The sequence below is a fragment of the Varanus komodoensis genome, unplaced genomic scaffold (genome assembly GCF_004798865.1).
Source record: "Varanus komodoensis strain SLA01 unplaced genomic scaffold, ASM479886v1 scaffold7_1, whole genome shotgun sequence".
Classification (NCBI taxonomy): Eukaryota; Metazoa; Chordata; class Lepidosauria; order Squamata; family Varanidae; genus Varanus; species Varanus komodoensis.
In genome coordinates this window covers 18,297,673-18,320,877 of record NW_025336479.1, presented here as the reverse complement: position 1 = coordinate 18,320,877, position 23,205 = coordinate 18,297,673, and the positions used below count along the sequence as shown (strand labels likewise).

The following is a 23,205-nucleotide window of genomic DNA, read 5'->3' as shown; positions in this document are numbered from 1 at the left end:
CTGTTAATTAAGCCATAAAATAAGGCTTTGGTTCTTATGTTCCTAAGGAGCACAGATGTAAGCAACATTGATTTTTTGTTCTGAACAGATGGGGTTTTATGGGTTCTAAAGGACACCGTGTTCTGTATACAAACAGCTAGAACCTACGTTTTTATTGAGCGAAGGGTGGCTAACAGGTTTGAGTGGCATAATATTTGGCGGCGGTTTACAATTGACCTATCCAGGGAGAATAATTGCTCAATGTACAAAACAAGCTTTGGCATGCTAGTTCAGCACAATGGCTAGGTGAAGAACCCATTGCAAAGACTGTGATCCTTCTAAGATCTACTATATTAACATTGTGAACTTCACACCTGTAATTTGCAAGCTTAGATTAAGATACACAGCTGTCATCCTCAAACTGTTTTGGAGTAAATCAGAATAGTGTAACTCCAAACCATAAATTGGGGCCACTTTATTGAAGTTTTTCACACACTTCAATTAAGATAATTCTTTCTTAAAGCTTATAATGTGCTTGAACAAAGTATAGTGGGGCTTCATGTGGCTGATTATAGCCACACATTCAAGCTGTGTGTCTTGGTGGTTACAACTAACATTTTTACACTATTAATAAACCCACATATTAAGACATTTCAGTGTTAAAGTGAGCGCATTTAATTCACACAACTACATGTTTTCAGGTAATGTGGTAAAAGTTTCCACCCGTACTACTTCTGAAGTTTTTGCATTGTAAGCGAAACCAGTGATATTATGAATATATGTAATTTTATTAGCTATGACAAGAAAGAGCTCTCAAAACCTCATGCTTCTTGAAAAAATGTTCTCTATCAACAGTGATTAGGCCTTGCCAAACATAAGGCTCAGGATGTAGGTTGTGGTCTGCTGGAGGCCCTGATGGTAAAATTGTCCGTAGTTGGTTTGTGAGGCAGCCATGTATCTTGCCACTTGCTGTCTTTTTAATTGCAATGTCCTCACATATATGGGTTGCCTGTTCACTCTATTCTGGGCATCTCCATAGTGAAATGAAGTACTTTTCCCATATTTGAAGGCCCTGGCTGTTTCCTTTATTAATTCTCTATTTGGATGTGAAGTGGACAGTATTTGGAAATGTGTTTTAGAAACTTAATTTTGGCTGAAGTACTGGATACATATCACATGTTGCTATTTATGGAAAATTGGTTAGTTTCAGTTCTTGTTAGGAATTTGATAAGCATACCTACTAAATAATATTTTACATCACTATCCCAGACTGAATCTAATAGATTTCCTACTTGGGCAATAAATAAGGCATTTTGTACTTTCTTTAACAAAAGAAATAAAATATTTTATTTTAAAATGTATAATATCATTTTTGTGATGTGACTTCAAAAAAGTTGCTTCCATTTCATAGAAACATATGCTTATTATATTGCACTGATTATATTAACTTGAATTATGAAAATATTTAGCGAGTTCTCTTTTAAATTTTCTTAAATTCACTTAACGCTTGGGAAGTAGCCAAGCATATCCTATGCAATTTTTGTTTTTAATGCACATACATTCCATTGGAAAATTCTGTTCTAATTTCTGTAACCTAAAGATTGATACTATAATTGGATATAATGCGGAGTCTGGGACATGACTTCAACAGTGTAATATTTTATTTGTCTAGATTTACTCAAGAGCACGTTTACAAAACTTGAAAAAATGAAGATTACTTTTAAAATTTATGTAGCATTTCACACATTAAAACAAGCATCACCATTTTAAAATTAGGAAGATGAGTTGACAAAATGCATTGCAATTTGCACAACTGTAAATGTTTCTGAACAAAGTTTCTACGTGTATTTCCAAGTAACGGTATCTAAAAATTTCCTGTTAAACTTCACAGAAAAGAATCGAAAGTGTAAGATTCTTAGTATGAATAATTTATTTTGTAATGATAACATACATTTCTGAAAAAGTTAAGTCCAGTGACAGCCATACCATCAACAAAAATCATGCCTATCCACACAATATTTCACTAGATCAGAGAAGTTTTCTACAGTGGCTGTGCAATTGTGCAACTCAGTGTAGATTTCTTTGATTCACAAGGCATATTAACACAGGAAGAGGGAATAAGGCCATCTCCGTATACTTTGAAATTTTGTATTTCGGTCATATGGACTATTGAAATTGTGTGTTTTGAATTACTATTTATTATTACATGCTGTATGTGATTATAGTTATATGTCATTTATTTTGATAAAATCCACTTCAATAAAATCAGAGGAAGAGACTTTTTCCCCAGTATTTGGGTTTATAGAGAAAATTAACTGGCCTAGAAATGAATTTAAGCCATATCGTAGGCATAATTCCCTCATAGTTGACTAACACCCATTTCGATGGATGTAATAGACCCTGCAGAAGGATCTAACATTACTTGAGAAAAAAATTACATTAGGTATTATTAGACATCCTTGGACCAGAAAAAAGTTGGGCTAAAATTAGTCAACTTTATAGTACCTAGCTAAACAATGTATCAAAAACCTTAAAAAAATTTTTTTTTGTAATTGATGGACAAAGTCTTGGCAAAAGGTTGCGTTCCAAATTGTTGATTCAAACTTATATAATACATAACACTATTCTGTGCTTTTGTCATTGTGACATCCTTGTTGTAATAAGCAGTATCCATTCGTACATGAATTTTGATTCAGTAGCTAAATATTGTATTATTGTAACAAACAAGTTGCCTAAAATGTATTTAGACTTATTTTCTGAAACAAACCATGGTTAGGAGCGGGGAGTAGAAATACCACATATGCAATTTATTCAGCAGTAGATGTAGATAATCTCAAAGTTAGTGAAATATTTAAAATTAAAGGCTTTCTATTTTTAAATATAAATAGGTGAAATTCAGATATATCTCTGTATGTGATCAAAGGATCCATATTTGAATCAGCGGGTAATTACTACTTTCAGCCGCAACCCCTAGAGCATGGTGTATGCTGCTGTGTATGGAATCAGATGTTGAGAAATACTCCCTCGGGGCTGCTGATGGAAGCGGGGACATTATCTGAAGAACTTAAGTTTTCAGTTACACATTCAAATACTATGGTACTTTTCTTGATTATCAAACTACCTCTGAAAATTTCATACTTTAATAGATGTGAATGTTTTAAAGTCCAGTTCTTTAATCAGCTATGTGTGGTGAGTCAATAGCTGGTCAACTATCAGTTAGGATAAATCTGTACATCTGATAAATCTATAACATCCAACACCATGTTGGATACAGAATCTTCCTTCCTCAAAGCAAAGGCTCCACTTGCAGAACTTTCCTTGTCTGATTTTGCAAATGCCTTTTTTCTTCGTAAGAGTTCACCCCATTCAGCAGGCTTTCCTAGTTCCCTGGGTACCATTTTCAGGGCTTAGCAGGGGCTATTCTGAAAAAGAGGTGCGTAAAGAGGTCCACTTCCACCAATACAGTTGATTCAGCTTAACTGTAGACCCAACCCATGTTCAGCACAATCAAGTTAAGATGATGGAGCTGGGAGGATTGAAACTTCATTTTGTGTTGACCCTTCAGCACCAGATATGTCTCCGTATGATTTTCCTGAACTCTCTTCTTGTGGAATATGTGAGGAATAGTGGGCAAGTGTCATATGTCCCTTTTAGGAAAATGCTATCTCTGCGATGAATCGTAGAACTCCTTTCTACTTATTGGCGTCCGAAACCTTTGCAGTGAGCAGTTACTCCAACCCTGTTATGTGTGTTTTCTCTGGTCTGTTATTGGCTCCTGAAAGCTCTACAATCCCAAACAAAAAGTTCCACTGACATTGTGGAAATGTGCAGCATCTGTTCACATGCTTATCCTAGTTCACATTTGATGTTCTCTACATGGGTAAAATTGGCATGTATGAACTGGTCTTTATTCTCAAATGAAATGGAGGAATGAAGTTGCGCAGAATAAAAGATAATAAATTACTTCCTCTGTTCCTTCTTGGGAAGTTCTACCTCTAATTTTGAGATTTCTGCCTGTATTAAGTAGGAGCAAAAAGAACTCTGTGAATTTACTATTGGCCCTATACAATGAACCTTGGGCACATAACAATGCATTTTATATGAAACTGGCAGTTGAAAAATACTTTTTCATCCCCTAGAAATATCTTTAAAGAAGATGGAACTTAAATCATATATTTTCAACCTGCTGTTATTTATACCTAATTAGATTCAGTGTTTAAAATCATGACATAATTCTAAGTAAATGGGATGTTGTTGCTTAATGAAAATCACTAACTGGCAAATGGGTATGATTTGTTGTTTTATTTTGCCACCAAGTATTGTTGGTTTGGGGAACTGGGATTACATTTGAATTGTGTGAGTTGCATTTTTAACTCTGATTGTATATGCAGAATATTTAATATGGAACTTGATTTTCACTGTAAAATATACATTTAACTTTTTATGTAATGATACATATTTTATTTTTAATCCAGCATTAGGTATCAGACAATGTTTAGCATAAAATTGAAATATTTAAGTAAAAACTAATGTTTTAGATCATAGTAAATGTGTGTCATAGCTTTATACACACACACACACACGCTTTGTAGTAGCCATAGTTTTTAACCCTACAAACCAAAACCTTTTAATAGTATTATTGTTGTAACATTTTGTATCAGTTAACTAATTTTGTTTCATTTAAAATCAGTAAATAGATTGAATGGATGAAATGGATGGATTGAAATCAGGTCCCACCCCATGCTCTTTGCATTGTCACTTAGCAGGAGATCAAAATACACACCTGCCTTTGGCAAATTATTTTGAGCCCATGTGCAGAAAGATTTCTGGAGAGATAGCTAGTGCTTCCTCCCTTACCCTCACTAGTAATCTGGAGAGACTCCAGCAGAAAGCAATATCAGAACATCCACTAATTTTCCTTATCAGTCCCTGTCCCATCATAGATCACTGTAGTAAAAGCAGTGTGCTGGGAGACATAGCGCTAGCGGTTTCGATTTCCTTTTTTGGAATCAGATTAGACATATGATGAGCCGTAGTGAAATTGTTGCAAATGGAGCTCTCCGGGGCATCATTTCAGCAGAAAGCACCCCCCAATGCACTCTGAATAAACAAACAAAACTTATCTAGAAGACTGTCCATCTCACTGTGCCAATCCCCCTTCAAGAAACCAACAACACTGTCTCAGAGCTAGAAAGAAATGGAGGTCTGTATTGTTTTAGTCTTCACAGAGCTTATGGAGATACTTGAGACAATCTCCTGACTGTAACATATGCTAGAAATATGAGAGCAAAACAACAGTGTCCAGATGGCATCAAGGTGACAGGCTTTACATTATCAACCAGCAGACAAAGAACAGGATAAAAGAGACTGGATTTAGAAAGCTGCATTCATTTATCTGAAAAATCCTTGCTGGCTGTAAAGTAGATGCTTTAGGGATAGGGTTGGGATGCCTGTATGAGTCTCTTGATTAGTACTTTGTTAATGCTGCAGTAATGGTGTAACAGGCTGTGTTTCATTCCAAATTACATAGATGAATGTTTTGACAAAACACAGGTACCAGCATGCAAGAAGGCAAGCACTGGTGAAATAGAATTTAGGTTCCTAAGCACATACACATAATAAGGTAAACTATTAATTATGGTGACCCATCTGTGGAATGCAGCTTTCCATGCTGCAGATATCCTGTCTGTTTCACCCTCTAACACGGAGATGCATACATTTTCAGTCTCAGATTGGTTTTAAGAATATTCCTGCTGCTTTGTTTTTTGTATTTCCAACTGATTTTCATTTTCTCTCCTTTATTATTGATTTTGTCCTAATATTTTGCATTTCCAACATTACTTGAAGTAGTATCCAACATGGCACTACTACTACTACTATGAATGACATTGTACAACATACAAGAACATAAGTTGCCTCTAGCGCAGTGGTAGTAGTGTTTGGTGGCACAAGTTTTTTGGGGAAGCCCTTGTTCCAGCAAGCACTATTGGCATCAGGCAGAAAATAGTTTAATACATTCATGCTACTAGTTGTACTGCATTTCATAGTGTAAAGCATTCCAATTTTTTTATAGTACATTTGTTACATGAGGTAGCTCATCTGCTGATCTGTAGGATTTTTTTCCTCCTTTCTTTAAACTGCTATTACAACCATTGCAGAAAAATTGTTGTGATTTTGGCTACCATCCCTTCTAGTGCTTCTGATGGCAGTGGCTTGAAATACAGTGCTATTCAGATAAGTCTTATTTTTCCAGATCTCCTACTGAACAATTTGAATGCAAAGCTTCAGGAATGTTGAATTTCAAAGCCATTGTGCATAAATGTGTATGTCTATTAAATTTCAAGATTTATGCTTTAAGTGATCATGTTTAAAATCCTGCAAATGAACATACTTTGCTTCATGAGACAGAATATTTGAAATTTAAATTTCAAAACATACTGATGAATAAAATAATTGACAAATTGCTGGACTGCAATGGTACCCCAAAATCTATTGCCTGAATCAAAGTTCCTGGGTCATAGTTCAGTCCTCCAGTAGCAGCTATATCAATTATCAGATTGCCATGTACTCATTTAGTGCTGCATGTTACTATTTGTAGATGAAGGTTGTATAAAAGAATATGATACATAACAGAGGTGTGAAAGAATCGCTAGAAAAACTGCCTTGATCTAATTACTATGAAATTATAATGCCTTCCATGAGAAAAATTCCTTTCAGGCAGAAGGGTTTTCCATATGATTTGTGAGGGATTCCTCCTTTCCCCATACCATGCCTCTCTCCACTTAGTAAATTTTTCTGACTGTGTGTGTAGCACTATTAAGGGGCTGGAAGGGCAGCTGTGGGAGGGAAGCTGTGGCAAAAACCGCTTCCACAAGCACAGTTTCTCATGCTTAATCTGGATCCTCCATTTGGTAGATTGGACTTCTGACTTCTGGGTAGATTGTGCTGCAGTAGTGATTATCTATGAAGAGATGTTCAAACTTCATCATGAAGAAGACAGTCCTTTCTTAATCACCTCACAAAGCTACATGTGTCATAAAGTTTTGTAAGCATGTGGTCCTGTTACTAGACGAAGAAATACTGCTTTGTATCTCTTTCATAGGCTGGTTATTCAGATTAATTTATATTTTAGAATGATTATCTTCAGTATGTGACATTGTGTTCTTCTAAGAACATTTGCAGAGCTGATTGAGTCAAAGCAATATAACTGCTAAACATTGAGATATCTCAAATGGGCCTACCTGTTTCTGCATATATGCTCTCTCTGTATATATATTTAGAAACTGGATCTTCATAATGTTTTAAGCATCTCTTCAGTGCAAAAACTAGGCTGGAGATTTGTTTGAAATGGTGCTTAAAGGAAAAAATCTACTAATACGTGAGTTCTATTTGTCCCTGGGTGTTCTTTTGGAATTATTCCAGACCATATCCACTAATCATGATATGAAGTTTGTGGGTACATGTAAGTGAGTGTGTGCATGCATATATAAAAATGCTGATTTCTGTCTTGTGGAGGCAAGTATTGAAAAGGAACCTTGAATAATTTTTGGTGTACTCGCGTATTCAAATCACAGACTGGATTTTCCTATCAGGACATTCTTCACCAAGTGGAAGGGTTTATGAGTGAATTCTAGTTAAATTTCACTACATCTAGTTACAGCAAATGACTCTTGTACTGCCTAATGTTCATATTCAAACTTCGTAGATTTTTTTACAAACAACTTTATAGCTAGCTTTTGCACTTTTCTGAACCTTATTAAAAACAAATAATGCAGATTAATAGAAGCATTTGAAACTGCCACCTTTTCCAAAGCAGAATCCCACTGTTTATAGTCTTATTCTAACAGCTTATATAATTGAACTATGGTCATTGAATGGCTTAATTTCCCATATACTCAGTTTATGTAGAGAGATTCAGGTATACCCAGATTCACCATTGGGGACATCAGGTAAAATTATCACTTTGGCCTGTGATTTTATTTATATTAATTTTTGGTCATTCATATAAGACCTAGATAGTACAACTCCTTTGTTTTTCCTAAAAATGGAAACGATTCAAATTTAAACAAATATGGACTTGGTTTAGTCACGGTAGAGATGACACTGGCATAAAAGACCTCACCTTCAGGAAGGAGATTACCTTGATGCATCTTAAAGTTCCCAGTTGGGAATATTTCTGTATTCATCTAGGACCTACATGGCATCATTTGCCAGAACTGTTCCTCATATTTTTTGGTGAAGTACTTGGACTAATCAGTTTCACATTTGCATTTGGCCATGCAGTAGTCCATGAACTGCCGCAATGCAGTCCCTATGACACCATCTTTGAAGACCACTCAGCTTCTGCCAAAACAAAATGAGGTTGCCAGCCTGCTGGGCGGGGTTAGTGGAGGGTAGCTTATTTTATCTCTTCTCCAACTGCAGAGCCTGCCTATTTGCTTCTGGGTGTAAGTCAGGTGGGTCTGTGTTATCTTAGAGCCATCTCTTGCCACCTCTCCTGCAATGGCAATGAAACTCAGGTGAAGTACTTCTCGTATCTAGATTTGAACTTGTGGGACAGAATTCATTTAGTGTATTGGTATCCTACTATGTATGAGCACTGATACTACTACTACTAATAATAATAATAATTTTCACCAAATTGATGTCAATTAATATTTTGTATGCTTTCATGCTTGGGAATGTTTAACAAATAGGGAACAGTAGTTTCAAATTGACTTGAATTCGTTAATGTCTTTTTCTGCATCTTTTATTTGTGGACATAGTACAAGTGGATCACAGTGAGTATTCAACATTTATGTTCAAGATTCTTGGATATATTAATTATTTAGTGCTAAATATGTAGAACCAGTAATATTAGAGGAAAAACTAATGGAATCCTGTATTGCAGGGCAACTGGATGTTTATAATAAAGTAAACTTATAAACAGAAACTACGTTTATGGGAACAAAATCAACTGAATTTTTAAAATTTCGCAAGATTTTTAAAATTTACTGGTGGTTCTGGAATCCTTTTATGAAGACGTTATTTTGGGGAGTATGGGAGGATCACATCACAAAGTGGACTGCTGTGGAGAGATTGAGTATATGTGGATCTGTGTTTGCTTGCCACACTGTGCTCAACTAACATGATTTTTCCAGTTTTTGCAAGATGTTTTATGATACTTTTTCCTGGAAGCACAAAGCACTTCAGTATTAATATTAGAAGGAAAATAATAATGCTAACTCAATTATTTTCAGGTTTTGAAAGTTAAGTACTTTTTAAAAGCAGTGTAAATAGCTGTGCGGTATCAGAATTTTGTGAACAAAGACAAACTTTATTTTATACCACTAACTTTGTAGTGGTGCTTGGAACATTATTACTACCATCAGATAGGTGTTTAAGTGCATCACATGTGTTCTTTACAGGACCCAGTGAGCTTGAGGTGGCACATTGTTGCTCCTAAGTGCTTATTTTTTAGTTGAAGTGTCACTTCTTGTAGCCATTGGTATTTTAACAGAGACTCCTCTTCCTCCTTCCAAACCTGTATCTTATTTTTCAAATGTTGAGCAGTGATTTATGTTCACTGTTCTTTCCTTGTTAGAATAAAATATTAAGGGAATATTTAAGTACATAAAATAGGGGTTTGTAGATGTAAACGTCAAGCCTGACATGCCTGGTCATGTGGGGAAGAAAGATTACTTCCTCTTTCTGCCCTCTTGGGAAAGAATTCTTGCTACTATTCTTTTGGCTGGAGCTATATTGATAGGTGTTACAGGAAGGAACAAACTGTTGTGGAGTATTACCTTAGCTCTGTCTTGTCTTCGTGTTCTGATAGAACAACTAGTAATGCGTTTTTGGGAACTTCATCGTCTGCTCTAAAACACCCCTAGCGGTCATAGAGAGAGTATAGAGACAATATCAGGAGTAGGTTGTGTGCCGCAATGCGACACTTGCCTGAAGGGTAGCAGCTGGATCAGTGCCAGCCTTGGGAAGAGATGAGTACTTTCACTACTACAGTCATAAATGTTCTGAAGAGATCTTAAAACCGCTCCTGCTCTCCTTCACCACACTTTCAAAGGCAACCAGTTTATACCTGCCACAGTGTACGGGACTGGCCTGATAATTTTGCAAAAGAAAACTGGGTGCACTTATCAGCTGTTCGTATCTTTGAATATAAACTGCTAATACACCCTGTATAGCTTGTTCCTTTGGTAATGCTGACACAATACATTTAAGCATAAAATCTTTATGTTTTCATTCTTTAATTATTTTAATCTTTAATTTCAAGGGAAATAAGAGGTAAGTATGTTATGTTAACATTCTCCTACAGGAGTTTGTTTTCTTTCTTGATACTTCAGCAAATACCTGTTTTATTTTAAATTAATTTAAGATTATGCCTTTATACAGGTCACATCAATTAAGTGCTTTATAATGCAATACAATGTTGAAGAAAAGTTTTCAAGGGATCCAGTTATGACTGAGTTCTTCCTGCATAATGTAGCAATTGCAAGCAACAGCAACAAAATTATGGCTCACATAATTTGCTATATTTGAAGAATTATCACCCTGAAGTGCCAATTCACCTAACTATTATATATGTGTAACATTATGCGTGTGCACATGGGTATAGATTTGAACTGGAGTATGCAAATAGGCTAAGAAAAAGTAATGTGGTGGTACCATTGAAAATACATGCATTGATAGTCCAGTATTGTGCTCTTGTACATGTAGTTAGGATTTTATCAGTCATAAAATTTCCTTCTATTAATATCAGAGTGTAAAGGCTGCCTGCTTACCTGGGAGTAAGTCTCACTAAACTAAGTTACGCTTAGTTTTAATTGGAAATGTATAAGATTGTGTTGTACTGTAACTGGCTTTCCATATTTGCTTGAAAGCGAACAATTTATGGAATACTTGCAAAACCCAAAATCTGATGAAAGATCTTGAATTATAGTTCATGAATATTTTTTCTTCAAAATATACGTACACTCTCTCACACATGTTTAACAATACTTGGTGTCAAATCTCCAGCTCCAGCATACCTTTGATGAATTCATAAAGAAAAAAGTATTGGACAAGTATGTCCAATCCTTTGAATATGGAATGGAATGTTGCCAAATCTTAAATGTTAGAATCTAGTTATGTTGTGTAGTGCAAAAGAAACTGAAAACGGGCAATTGGCTATCTTAAAGGTAATATTTTTGTTGTGGTATTAGATTTCAGGAATGAATTCATTTTCCTTTGTCAGAAAACCAAAATTCACTCATATATGTATATAGTAACTCTGGAATCTACAGTGAGATCTTTAGGGTTCATAACATTTTACATTAAATGCTAATAGTACTATGAAATACTGAATTGAATGTGGCAAATATTTCATAATATTAAATAATATGGAATAATAATATTCAGTGGTCCTGAATGGTAAAACAAAAGTTTACCACTGTTTAAAATCTAGGCTTTTTTGTTGTTACTAATAATATTTGTCCAAATTACTGGGTTGAACTGAACATCACAGATCATATACTCCCATTGGTGGAAATAGAAGGCTGGAGAGACACATTTTTTGTTCCGCCTTCCAACTGTTTCTTTGAAAATCTGCTACACAGAGTCAGAAAACCCTCCTGGACAGCATAAGTTGTGCTCCTGGGGCTGCAGGGTGAAGGAGGAATCAGCTGAACTGCCACCCTGATGCTTTTCTCCTACAATAAGCCTCTGCTAGATCCCAGTTTTCCCTAGAGATGGAAGAAGTCTTTTCATTACTTGAGTGACGCATCTGGATCCAACTAGCTGTTCTTGAGCATCTATACCAGTTCAAGCCCATTTGTGCAAAATTCATCCATGTTTTAGTTGCAATTTCACTGTGAGGTCTCTCAAATTTTATTTTGTGTCTAGGATTCCTCTCAACTTTCCGCTTGGCATGTCTACTGTTGTTTGACCTAATGTTTGCAACATATCCAGGAAGGGCAGGAAAAACTTCCCTGAAATTCTGGAGAGCCACTACCAAACACTTCATATATTCTAATATATAGAGACAATGGTAATTAACAGTAGAGGATAGGGGAGAAATTGCAAAATGATGATGTTGAGAGGAGCTACCCTCATCATGTGTGTGTGCATGCATGAACATGCAGCTTGTATGTGTGCTGCTTCCTCTGGCCTCTCTCTCTCTCGCTCTGGTTCATTCTTTCCCCGCTTTTTTTTTCTTTTTTCCTTCTCTCTCTCTCTCTCTCTAACTTCTCTTTCTCTCTCTGGATTTTTTGTCTCTGGCTTTCTTTCCTTCCATATTTCCTTCTTCCCATTTCTCCCCACCATCCTTCTTGCCTAACCACTCTCTAGTACCTCTCCCACATTCTTTCCTCCCTGCCTTGCTGCCTTCATTCACTTTGGCCTTTCCTGCCCTTTCCCTCTTGCTCTCACCTCCTCCAGCTCCACTCCCCTCTCTTTCATCCCCTTTTCTCTTCCTCTCCCTTTAGCACCTTTCCTTTTTGCAGTATCTATTATGCAAATGAATGGAGCATTTTTTCCCCATTCTTTTTCATCATGGAAGAAAAATCCCCACTGCTAAAGATCAGGAATAGGTACCATAGTGGAGCCCAGACTTCATTCCCCCTCCAGCCATATCTCACCTGGGCTAGGTAGCAGAATTGCTCCATTGGCTTAAATAGGGAGCAAGAAGATCTCCTTACTGAATACTGGCTGAGGACCTTCCACCAAGACTCCGTATTGCCCAAGGATCTTTGTTTGATGGTGGTGGTAGTGGTGGTGTTAAAGTCTGCTGTCCCCACCCCACTGTCACAGAATGCTAATACTGAACTGAAAAAAATGTGTCCCCAAATTAAGCTTGTTTGCTGTTTTAGATGAAGCCATTCACAATATAACCTTATGTAAATGTGAATAGTATCTGCTGCTGCTCGCAATAGCGGTGGATTAATATTGTTAAATTAGATCTTACAGGGAATGAGAATGAATGTTGTTTTTTACAGAAAAAGCAAATAGGAAATTACTAGCAACTTCAAAAGTTTTCTCCTGTTTCCAAGATGTTATATTTAATCTCTAAGTCTGCTTGCATGAGTCATTTCATGAAAGCAAGCTTGATGAAAAGGTTTCACCCTTCTACTCCACCCGTTATTCTACTTTCACTGGAAAAATTAATGAAAGTAGATGGGAAATATATCTTGGATGTTCTTAATGGAGTTTCCATTGCACTTGAAAGATCAAAGATGTTAGAACACCAAAAAGCAATAGCAATTTTGGTGCAAGCTAAGAAAATGTCAGCTTTAAAAATGTTCCTCGAAAAGAAGCAGGTATGTTTACTCTCGCTTTGCTCTGAGTGATCTATAGATCTAGGCAAGGAAGAGAATTTATGTTAACGTCTCTAATCTTATTCATATAGTGTTCAAGTAAGGGCCAAAGTAAGCATTAAATTTAGTTTTGAATTTGCAGTTCCATCTTGTTTGTTTATTTGTTTATTTAAGTAAGCCATTAAGGTGCAGAGGGAGCATTTAGGCTTAGTGGGGCAAGAGGAAGATTTCACTGTTCCTCTCTGATAAACTCTTCATGCCTGAAGTTGCTGTATAGGTATATCAGGGAAATTGCTATGGACAGTTTATAGATATGCTAACTATCCAGTTGAGTAAATACACTTGTATTATGATAGGTGCAGTGCATTGAAAATTATAGGCAATACCCCAAGGAGACCACCTGCGAAAAGCAAACCCGGCCAGTTCCACTCTGCAAGCAGCACCCATTTCTTGGATAACACCCATTGATGCTGACATATTAAAAAAAACCTCTCCCTCTAAGCTAAATTTATGCAGAAAATTTACATGAAATGCAAACATTTCTAACATTTATGTAACGGAATTGCTATGGATGGTCTGTTATATCTCATAGTGTGAATGCCCCATTAATTTCAGAGGAATTGGTTTACCAGTTTTTAATATTTTACCAACTTAAAGAAGCTGTGAGTACAGATGTGCTGATGGTGTTCAATCTTACCCATCTGTGTTTTGTGGACTGTCAGTTATTGTCTGTTTGATTGTCTGTTCATTGGCAAAATTGGAATATCTTCATTTTTCAGAAAAATACCAGCGTCTGCGTGCCGCAATTTATGGAACTTTTGTTTGTATGTACCATTTGCTTGTTTTCTTAGTTCACTGTAAAATCAATGATCAGAGTGCATAGAAAGCAGAAGCTGACAAAGATCAGTGATATATAAATATTTGTCCTTTTTATTTTAAAAATGGTGTGTACATTGGTGTCTTTTATATCAGTTTTCTTAATTTAATACTACCAAATTTCCATGCAGTCCTGAAAAGTTTAAATAATAGTGCACAAGTGGATCTGACCCACCCAGAAAAGCTGGTCTGCTGAGGATTCTCCAGTTTGGATTAAATCTAATGTCTTTTCAGCAGTTACAGATTTTCTCCAACATTGCTAGCTGTGAATTGCCTTTTTAATCAGTAATAGTATATTTTATGGTCATCAAGAAGGTTTTTAACCATTTGTATGCATGTCTAGTCAAAAGTAAGTCCCAATTTTTTTGGCTTGACTGGATTAATTAATAGTTAATGCAAGTAGAACATAATTCACAAGGCTGTATCCATGCATAAAAGTGCATGTTCATAAAATCCTAAAATATTGATAATATTTTCATACAAGATTTTTGAAAAAAAAAAGCGTCTTGGGAATGATACATATATAGGAGATGAAGCCAGATGGGAAACAAATTAGCAAGTAAATGGTGTTTTTTATATATTTTCACATATTTTAACATGATGCCTGGAGACCATTTAGCACCAACACTATTTAAAAATAGCATTCAGAGGCTGTCAAATTGATATAGCAATCGGGACAAATATTGAGACAAAAATCCTGCTGTTGCTGCTTTCACTGCTAATTTAAGGTGTCAGATTAGAATCCAACTACTATAAATCAGAAACTAAGGCCTCTTAGGACAGTGTTGTGCTTTTCTAATAGTTGAAAATAACAGACTTAATCATTTACAGCACCAGAGACTGAAGATCATATTATGAGGTGAAGAACTTTGATAAAATCCTTTCTGCATTTTGTCTTGCTCCTTTTGTCTTTGTAATATTTCCATATTTTTAAAAATTCTAGCTTTGGTCTCTTCTCCATGCTTAAACAGCAGCTTTGATTTTGTGCCTCTCTGCAAGTTATCCTGCCAATCTTTTGCACTCATCTCACTGAAGTATTTTCAAGCAGACTGTTTCAGGTGGTGTGTACATGAAGCAGGGACAGGAAGAAAGGAAGGAAACTCGTACAGTGGCCAACTGTGAGGCACGGAACAGCTCTTCCTTTAAAAATAGTTGTTACTGATGTATATTTTATTGTCACCAAGCATTTTGCTTTCAATCTGCAGAAATATTGACACATTTTTCTATGTTTAATTCCTCATAGTTGATGCTGTAGTGCAGTGGTCCCCAAACTTTCTCAAGCTGCTGACCCCTTTCCTCTTGAGCTACAACCATAGTGCCCCCATGCCGCTTTCTTTGTATTTGGTCTATTGCTCTGCTACAAGCACTGCCCCCTTAGATCTTTCCACCGCATACTTTCAGAATCACTACTGTAGTGCACAGTAATCAGTGTGAATACATTTCAATAAGGGATTGTTTTGACTAGCTTAACATTTTAATTTATATCAACAGGAAATAATGCTTACAGGCCACAATGTATGTGGCTTTCAAGCTACAGGTTGCAACATGAAAATAGATTGAGGATGGGGGGAGAGTCTGGAAGAGAATAATTTGTTTAATATTATTTAGATTGCATGTATTGCAAGATGTGTTGCTTGTTGTGTGGCTCCAATTACAAATTATGTCCAGACATGGCTGAAACTACAGGGCAGTGACCCTTACTTCTATGATAAGTTAGTTCAGGCCATCCACATGCTTTGGCCTGAAACTCCCATCATCCCTAGCTGGTACAGCTGGTGGTAAGGGACATTTGGAGCTGTTCTCTAGAGGACTACAGGTTGCCCCTATCTAAATGATGCTACTGTTTTCCTTCTGCCTTTGCCTAAATATTATTTTTTCTATTTTCATAATTTCCCCATAAATCTCTGTACTTTCCTTGCAGCTTGTGTTTTGACTGTTGACTAGCATTTGTAGATTGGAATTTTAAAGCCTCTTGTATAACCAGAAGTTTGCCCAATTCTTAAGCTCTTTTGTGGGGGAGGGGGGGCTTTTACCATTTTTAAATAAAGTGTTGGCAACCATATAGCCATACGTTTGCAGAAAAAGCAGTATATGAAATATATAGTTCTGACATATACAGCTTCCTCCATACACCCCGTATTTCAATTTATTAGCATTCCCAATCACAAGATGTATTTCCTACGCCATTAGGATGCAGTACAAAGGATTCTTGGGAAAACCACTGAAATCCCTCTGCGTACAAAAGCTAACTAATTTCAAAAAGGGTGCCCCCAGATGAGGCTTATATTATATGCCTAATTCTTGGGATTTGATGAGAGAATGCAGTCCAGAAAATATATTCAGTTTGTAGCTCCTACTTCCGTGGACTTTTTTCTCCGTAGAAAGCATGTATTGAGGTAGAAAATACAGGATGCACAGTTTCTTCTGATCACCATCAGCAGGACCTTTCCTTCTGGAAACACCCTTATCTCCCTCAGCCTATCATTGCTTCTTTTAGTGGTGGCTGGTACCTCCACAAAATGGAGGAGGTATAAATCTCATAAATTATACAAGTAATACATAACACATAATACATTGCTGCACTGGCCTGAAGTGGCATTGTCTTAACAGTTCATCTTTAGACATCCCCATGTTTACAAATGTATAGAGAAAACCATTATAGTTTTCTATATACCTATTGGAGGTCAAATTGCTTCTTCTTGCAGTGGAATTGTGTGAAGTGTGTCCTGGAATTCCTTGCGGCAGGGTATGCTGTTGGCCATTCATCAGCTAAGATGAATGCTTTAAATTAATCCAAATCAGACCTATTGACTGCTCAGTGGTTAGCCATGGTTTATGTTAAAATCCCAGTTATTAGAGGCAGTCTTCAGTGGAATGCCATCACCCTGTTGCATTGCTGTTAGGATTCCCAAGCACCCGGCCAGCTGCTATTTGAAGCAGAAGGGTAGATTAAGTTCACTTTGCTCTGGCCCCACAGGGATCTTCTCATTTTCTGCAACAGGAAAATCCTGTGGTGTAGTGGTGAAGAGCATGGGACTGGGACTCAGACGATCTGGGTTCTAGTCCCCGCTCGGCCATGGAGCCAACTGGGTGACTTTGGGCCAATCACAGACTCTCAGCCCAACCTACCTCACAGGATTGTTGTTGTGGGGATAAGATGGAGGAGAAGATGTAAGCTGCCTTGAGCCCTTTGTAGGAAAAAGGCAGGATATAAATTATAAAAAAAAATTCTGTCCCACATTGCTAAAAGCTTTTTTCTTTCTTTACAAACCTGTTTTCAACTCATAATGTAGTCCCCACTATTTTCCTATGTGGACCTTTCAAAAAAATCATTTTCCTTCAATTAATTTTCCCCAAGAGATTTATTTACATAGCAATTCCTATTTTTCTTATCTTACCATGATAAGCCAGCTCAGTTTTTCATGTCTCTGCACTGGACTATGAATGATCTTTTGAGGTGTGCTAGGGTGGAGTGATTCATGTCCATAGTATGTACCAAACAGATGCTGCACAATATCCCTGCCCAGTTGACCCTTCACCAAACCTATCCAATCTCTCCACCAAAGAGGTGTTACTAAGACAAAGTAAGGTATGCCATTTCAAAGTTTATTAATAGCTGCTGTGCAGTTGGAATCCATCCCTGTTGATGAACAAACCTATTTCCATGCCTACTCCTCATCCCCAAAGAACAGCACAGACTCATGTGTGGAACAGGTAGGAAACAGACCTGGTAAACCTCATTTGTTGATTTACACGAGCAAGAACCCTGAATCCTATGATTTACATCCTTGTGGGGGAAGGGCTTATCCCCCGTTTTGGAGTAGCTGAAGCCTGGAGAAAGTGTTGAAAAGGTGGAAGGCCCTGAAAAGTCAAGAGGATAACATCACAATGCTTAGCCCCTTTTGGTGTACCTTCTGTTGCAACTCCGCACATTTTTCACTGGCGCTTTTCCGCTGAAAGTTAGGCACTTGGAACCTGACAACCATGAACAAATTAGCCTATATGCTGTTTTTCCCTGGCTCCCCTTCGTCAGCTAGAACAGACAAGGAAATTGATCAAGCTAAATTATACATATCAGACACTCACTTAAGAAGGACCAACCTACAAATAAATAAATAAATCGGGGCCTGGGAAAATAACAGCAAAGCAATAAAATACAATCGCAGTGGCATTTTCTGAGGCTTTGATTTCTGATTTTTCTTAAGATTGACGGTCCTTCCGACATGCTATTTCATCATTGGTGTAAGGGCTGTTACTGGGAAAATTGCAAGCTTGATAGCAGAGGATTTTGTCTCATTCACCAAGAGGCTCAATAGCTCTTCTCTACAACCTGTGACAAAGTCACCCTGCTGGGCCTGGGTGACATGACAACACATCATGTGCAAGGACAACCATAAAGCAAGCAATAGGTATGCAGGGAGGCTTGCTCATGAAAAATAAGCCACCCTGCAGAAGCTATTCGCTGAGTAGCACACTAGTTCTGTGTTTTACCACATTGTACCCTATGAACCAGGTGCATAGAGTCACTGCTGGCTCTTTGTTAGCCTCGCCCACATACATTTTAGATCATTCAGCATTTAGTAATAATATTTAGGGTGTTTGTCAACAATATGACCGAGGTATTTTGAAACCAGATAGTGTTGTGATTAAAGAAAAAATCTGCTTCCCCAGTGGTGCACTAAAGTAACATGTTTGTAAACAGCAAGAGTCATGGAAAGCAAGTTACTAAATTGGTCTTTGGAATATTGTAAGCTTGTGAAACACAGCTTGGCATTTCAGACACAAAAATCATATTGCTGCATTAGAGTCAATTACATGGTGTTCTGGACACACACCCACAGCCATGCACGCACGCACACCTCTGCCAGAAAAGCACGCTCCAATAAAGAAGTGATCTAATTGGAAGAGACAGAGGGAAATGTTACACTTGTTAGTACTGCCATTGTTGCTGTAATGAATCAGCCAGCCTCAAAGGTCTGTGTTGCAGTCCCAAAACATGTAGCACATACACACCCAAGATATTTCCACTCTGGATTAAATTACAGTTTAAGAAGCCACCAAAAGGCTACTTCTATTGATAGAGGAAGTGTATCCTATGCAGATACTACAGAGATACCTGTTGCAAAATAATGCTTGCTGTTTTTCTTAAACCAATTAAACACATAGTTGAAGATTTACTCTCTCTTTAGCTGGCTTATTTGAAAATTGTGTTCAGGCAGGCAAAACAAATGAATAGTAGATTATTATCTTTCCTTTAAGAAATGCAGGGGGAGGGGAAATCACTGTTTCTCAAAAATGCACACACTTTACAACACTTATCTAAGTTGTCTTATTTTCATTAGCTTTATAATATGGATATGACAGATCATTTCAGTAAAGCATGCACATTAGATGAAACAGTAAAAATGCCCATGGTGCTCTAATTCAGATACGCATACTAGCTTTGCGCTGAATTATCCAAGGTGTGATTGCTACCTCTGCACAGCAGAGTCCATGGGATTGTGTGTTTCTTTGCAGACTAGAATTGTGCAAATAGCTGCAGCAGGGGCCAAATGCCATCCAGAAAGAAGCTGGTGCTCATTATCTAGAGGCTTGAATGGCTAAAGGCCCCATGGCAATTATCCTACATGCTCATTAGTGCTGAACAAGCACTAATCAGAAATTTAATCTACCGTATCATTTGTCATTTCATTAGTTGTTTGTGGTAATTGGCTTCAGAAATCAAATGTAACCAAAAATCAAGGTTTGTATTATATTCTCAATCTACAGCTTCCCTTCAACTCTGACCCAGAGTTTTGGAGGAGAAGGGAGTTATAAAATGTATATCCATTCAAAATCAATGTTACAAGAAAACATCATGCATATTTTATTGGTGCATAGCCATTTCCCCTGAGAATGAGACTTTTGCCATGCATCTCTTCTTCATGCGATGAGGAAACAGAGCTATTTCTGTCATAGCAGCTGTGGCATTGGAACCATTGTGACAATATGCCTTTTATGCTAAGATGGTGTTCATGTATTCATTGATGTAAACTTATTTAACTCCTTGCAAAATTGCACATCTATTAACATTGTCTTCTGTCACCTGGTGGGCAATTAAAACAAAAATGTTACCTTTAGATTACACTTTTCTGATGCTGTGGTTATAAAACTTAATTCTAGCCCATTATTGCCACCAAAGAATTATTCCCAATTCCAGTCAGATGTTTATTATTGTAAAATGTTTATTAGAAAGGCATAAGACTTTCTCAGTTGCATTACTCATGCATGCTTGTAATTGGTTATGTTATATAATCCAAATATGAGAAATGGATCTTACATGCTTCTTACAGTCACTTTTCAGTGCAATAGTCCTACAGTTTATTTACTCAATATTTATCTTTGGATGTTGGAAATCAATCTTACATTTTTCACAGACATAAGTTTCTGCTTGCAGCTTCAACCTTTTCACAATTAGTAATGTTCTATTTATGTTAAAATGCATTACTCTGGATTAATTTTAACTGAAGCTGACAATACTAAGCCTATGAATTTTATCCCAGAAAGGTTGATTTGGGAGGTGGGGCAAAGGGGGAAAGAATGAGATCTGCATGAACACAATAAAGCATAAATTAATTTGTTCCATGTGACGGAGCAGCACTCCTTTTGTTTTAGTAGGGAATTAATTTTTGTCTCACAAAATCTGAAACACTTAGCAGTATGATATGGTTCCTCAACTGTACACAAACTTAAATTTAAGGTTTAATAGCATGTATATTTAAAGCTGTTTCATATAGTGTCTTTCTTATTTTCTTTGGTAATAAAAGCATTTCCATAAGTTGATAGGACCTGTATCAAAACCTCAGGCTAGAAGCTTTAAGACTCATGTGCTGAAGTATCTTCCCAACTCCCAGTGCTTGTAGAAGTTGATGTATTTGTTTGAGGGGATAAGCAAAGGATTTTTTCTTCTTTAGAAAGAACGAACAACAAAAGCCTAAACTTCCTAAAGTATCTTTCCTGCTACTAGGCTTTGCTGGGTGCTTGGAGGTTAGGGGAGTTTTAATTTCTCATCCACAGCTCAAACAGGAACAACCCAGATTTCTCCAGGCTTAAATGTTTTCCAGATTTTGCACCCAGTTCTTTTCAGCAACAGTATATAATGCTGTGTGAATTGGGCAAATCCAATAAGCTAACAGTGGGAAGCTAGACTATATGGGCAGCATCATGCATCTCGAGAACCATGAGCATACAAACTACCTTTGGTTAAGCTATTGGTCCAACCAGTCCAGAGGTCCCTAACATCCGAAGCTGGTTTTTACTTGAAATCTGTTTAACTGGAGATGTTAAGGACTAAGCTTGGTATCTTTTGCGCATGGTGCATGTATATATCTGAGCTATAGGTTATCCTCACAGGATTGTGCTATTTTAATAGTGAAACATACATAAGCAGTGTTCATGAGCCTTGAGACATCCTAGTGATGTACAGCAAGTAAAAACATGAGCTAATGTTTTCACCTACTAATATGAAATACTTCGGAGGAATGGATAGTCTAATGAGGATGAGTAAAAGAATATTACTTCTTCATTTGGGTTATAATTTCAAGATTTATGTTTGTTTTTCCTCTCTGAGTGAATATTGAAATAGCAGTAAAATTTACTTTCATTCAGTGCTGAAGGGCGCTTTTCAGTGACTCTTCTCTTTCAGTGTAATATCTTTGCACACATAAAACCCCATGATTATATTTAAGCTATCTTGTTAGGTAATACATGTCAAAAATATGTGCCAGAGTATCTTAAATAAATATACACAATTTCTAGGAACTAGCAGAGTAAACTGGAATTAATGATTCTGCTTAAAAACTGCTCCCCAGAAAATAAAAAATCAAACCGGTTAATAACATGACTTTTTCCATATCCATACAGTTGAAGGACCACTTTGTAAAAAGGTAATCCTTTTAGGCATATCTCCTCAAAAGTTTGTGGTTGTTGTTAGTCACAAAGTTGTGTCCGTCCCATAGCGACCCCATGGACAACATTCCTCCAGGCCTTCCTGTCCTCCAACCATCCCCCAGCCATAGATTGCAACTGGGAAAACAATAGCAGTCCTGAAATAAATTGTACTTATTCCCAGTTAAGTGCATGTAGGACTGAAGTTTGTGGGTGCTAAACTCTGTTTTCTTCAGTATTGGTTTTCTCACCATTCACCACCAAATCCCCAGATTTGGCTTTGGGGTGCTGCTGTTAAAAACAATATCCGGCACCCCATACAAAGTTATATTCAAAATGCAATTTCCAACAAAACAGCAGAAAGTAGTATGTCCAGAAGCTCTTCCTGAGGTGGTATGTTTGGAAATTGGCTTACATCTCACATTTAAAGGCCAACCATTACATGTACCAAAGATTCTACTTTAGAAGATGTAAAGGTGCATTTTAAGTTCATCCCTTTCATTCCTTTCTCCTTCTCAGTACAGTTACGGCCTGACATAACGTGAGCAGTCTAGAATGCTATAGGAAAGCAAACAATATTATTAGTAGGAGTAGTATATTTGTATGCCTCCCCATAGGCCATAGGACTCTCAGGGCAACTTAAAATAGAACAAGAAAATACATATTCCATGCAAATACAATACTATAATCAATCAATACAGTATTTAACTATAAGCAATGAAAAAATCAAAACAAAACTTAGTAAAATAATATAATACGCAATGCAATACATAATATCAGCAATAATAAGATACAACTATAATCCCCACACTCACAAAGTCCAATTACCCATCAGTACAGTTAGCTAAAGAAAGACAGCCACACAGTCCCATCTTAACATAGCTATGAATGTAAGCAGTGGTGGTAACCTGGGCAGAACCATTTTAATGTTGCAATATACAGTAGTGCTTTGTCTACTAAACTAATAGTGCACATGGGATAATAGTGTCCCGTTCAAGCCTTAGTGAAAATGTAAAGGCTGCAACATTCACTGTCATGGTTGGGCAACTTAAGCAACTAAGCCCATTTTTTGGAGAATGTAAGATTGAAAACTTTATTTAATAAAGGGAGAATAGCTATTATCCTGCATACTTAACTC

The 23,205-nt window shown here is 36.9% G+C and overlaps 1 protein-coding gene across 1 annotated transcript in view; it reads left to right on the top strand.

The window, feature by feature from the left end:
* The window catches only part of SLIT3 (slit guidance ligand 3), a 524,682-nt gene that overhangs the window by 291,495 nt on the left and 209,982 nt on the right, over positions 1 to 23,205 (top strand). The window lies entirely within an intron of this gene.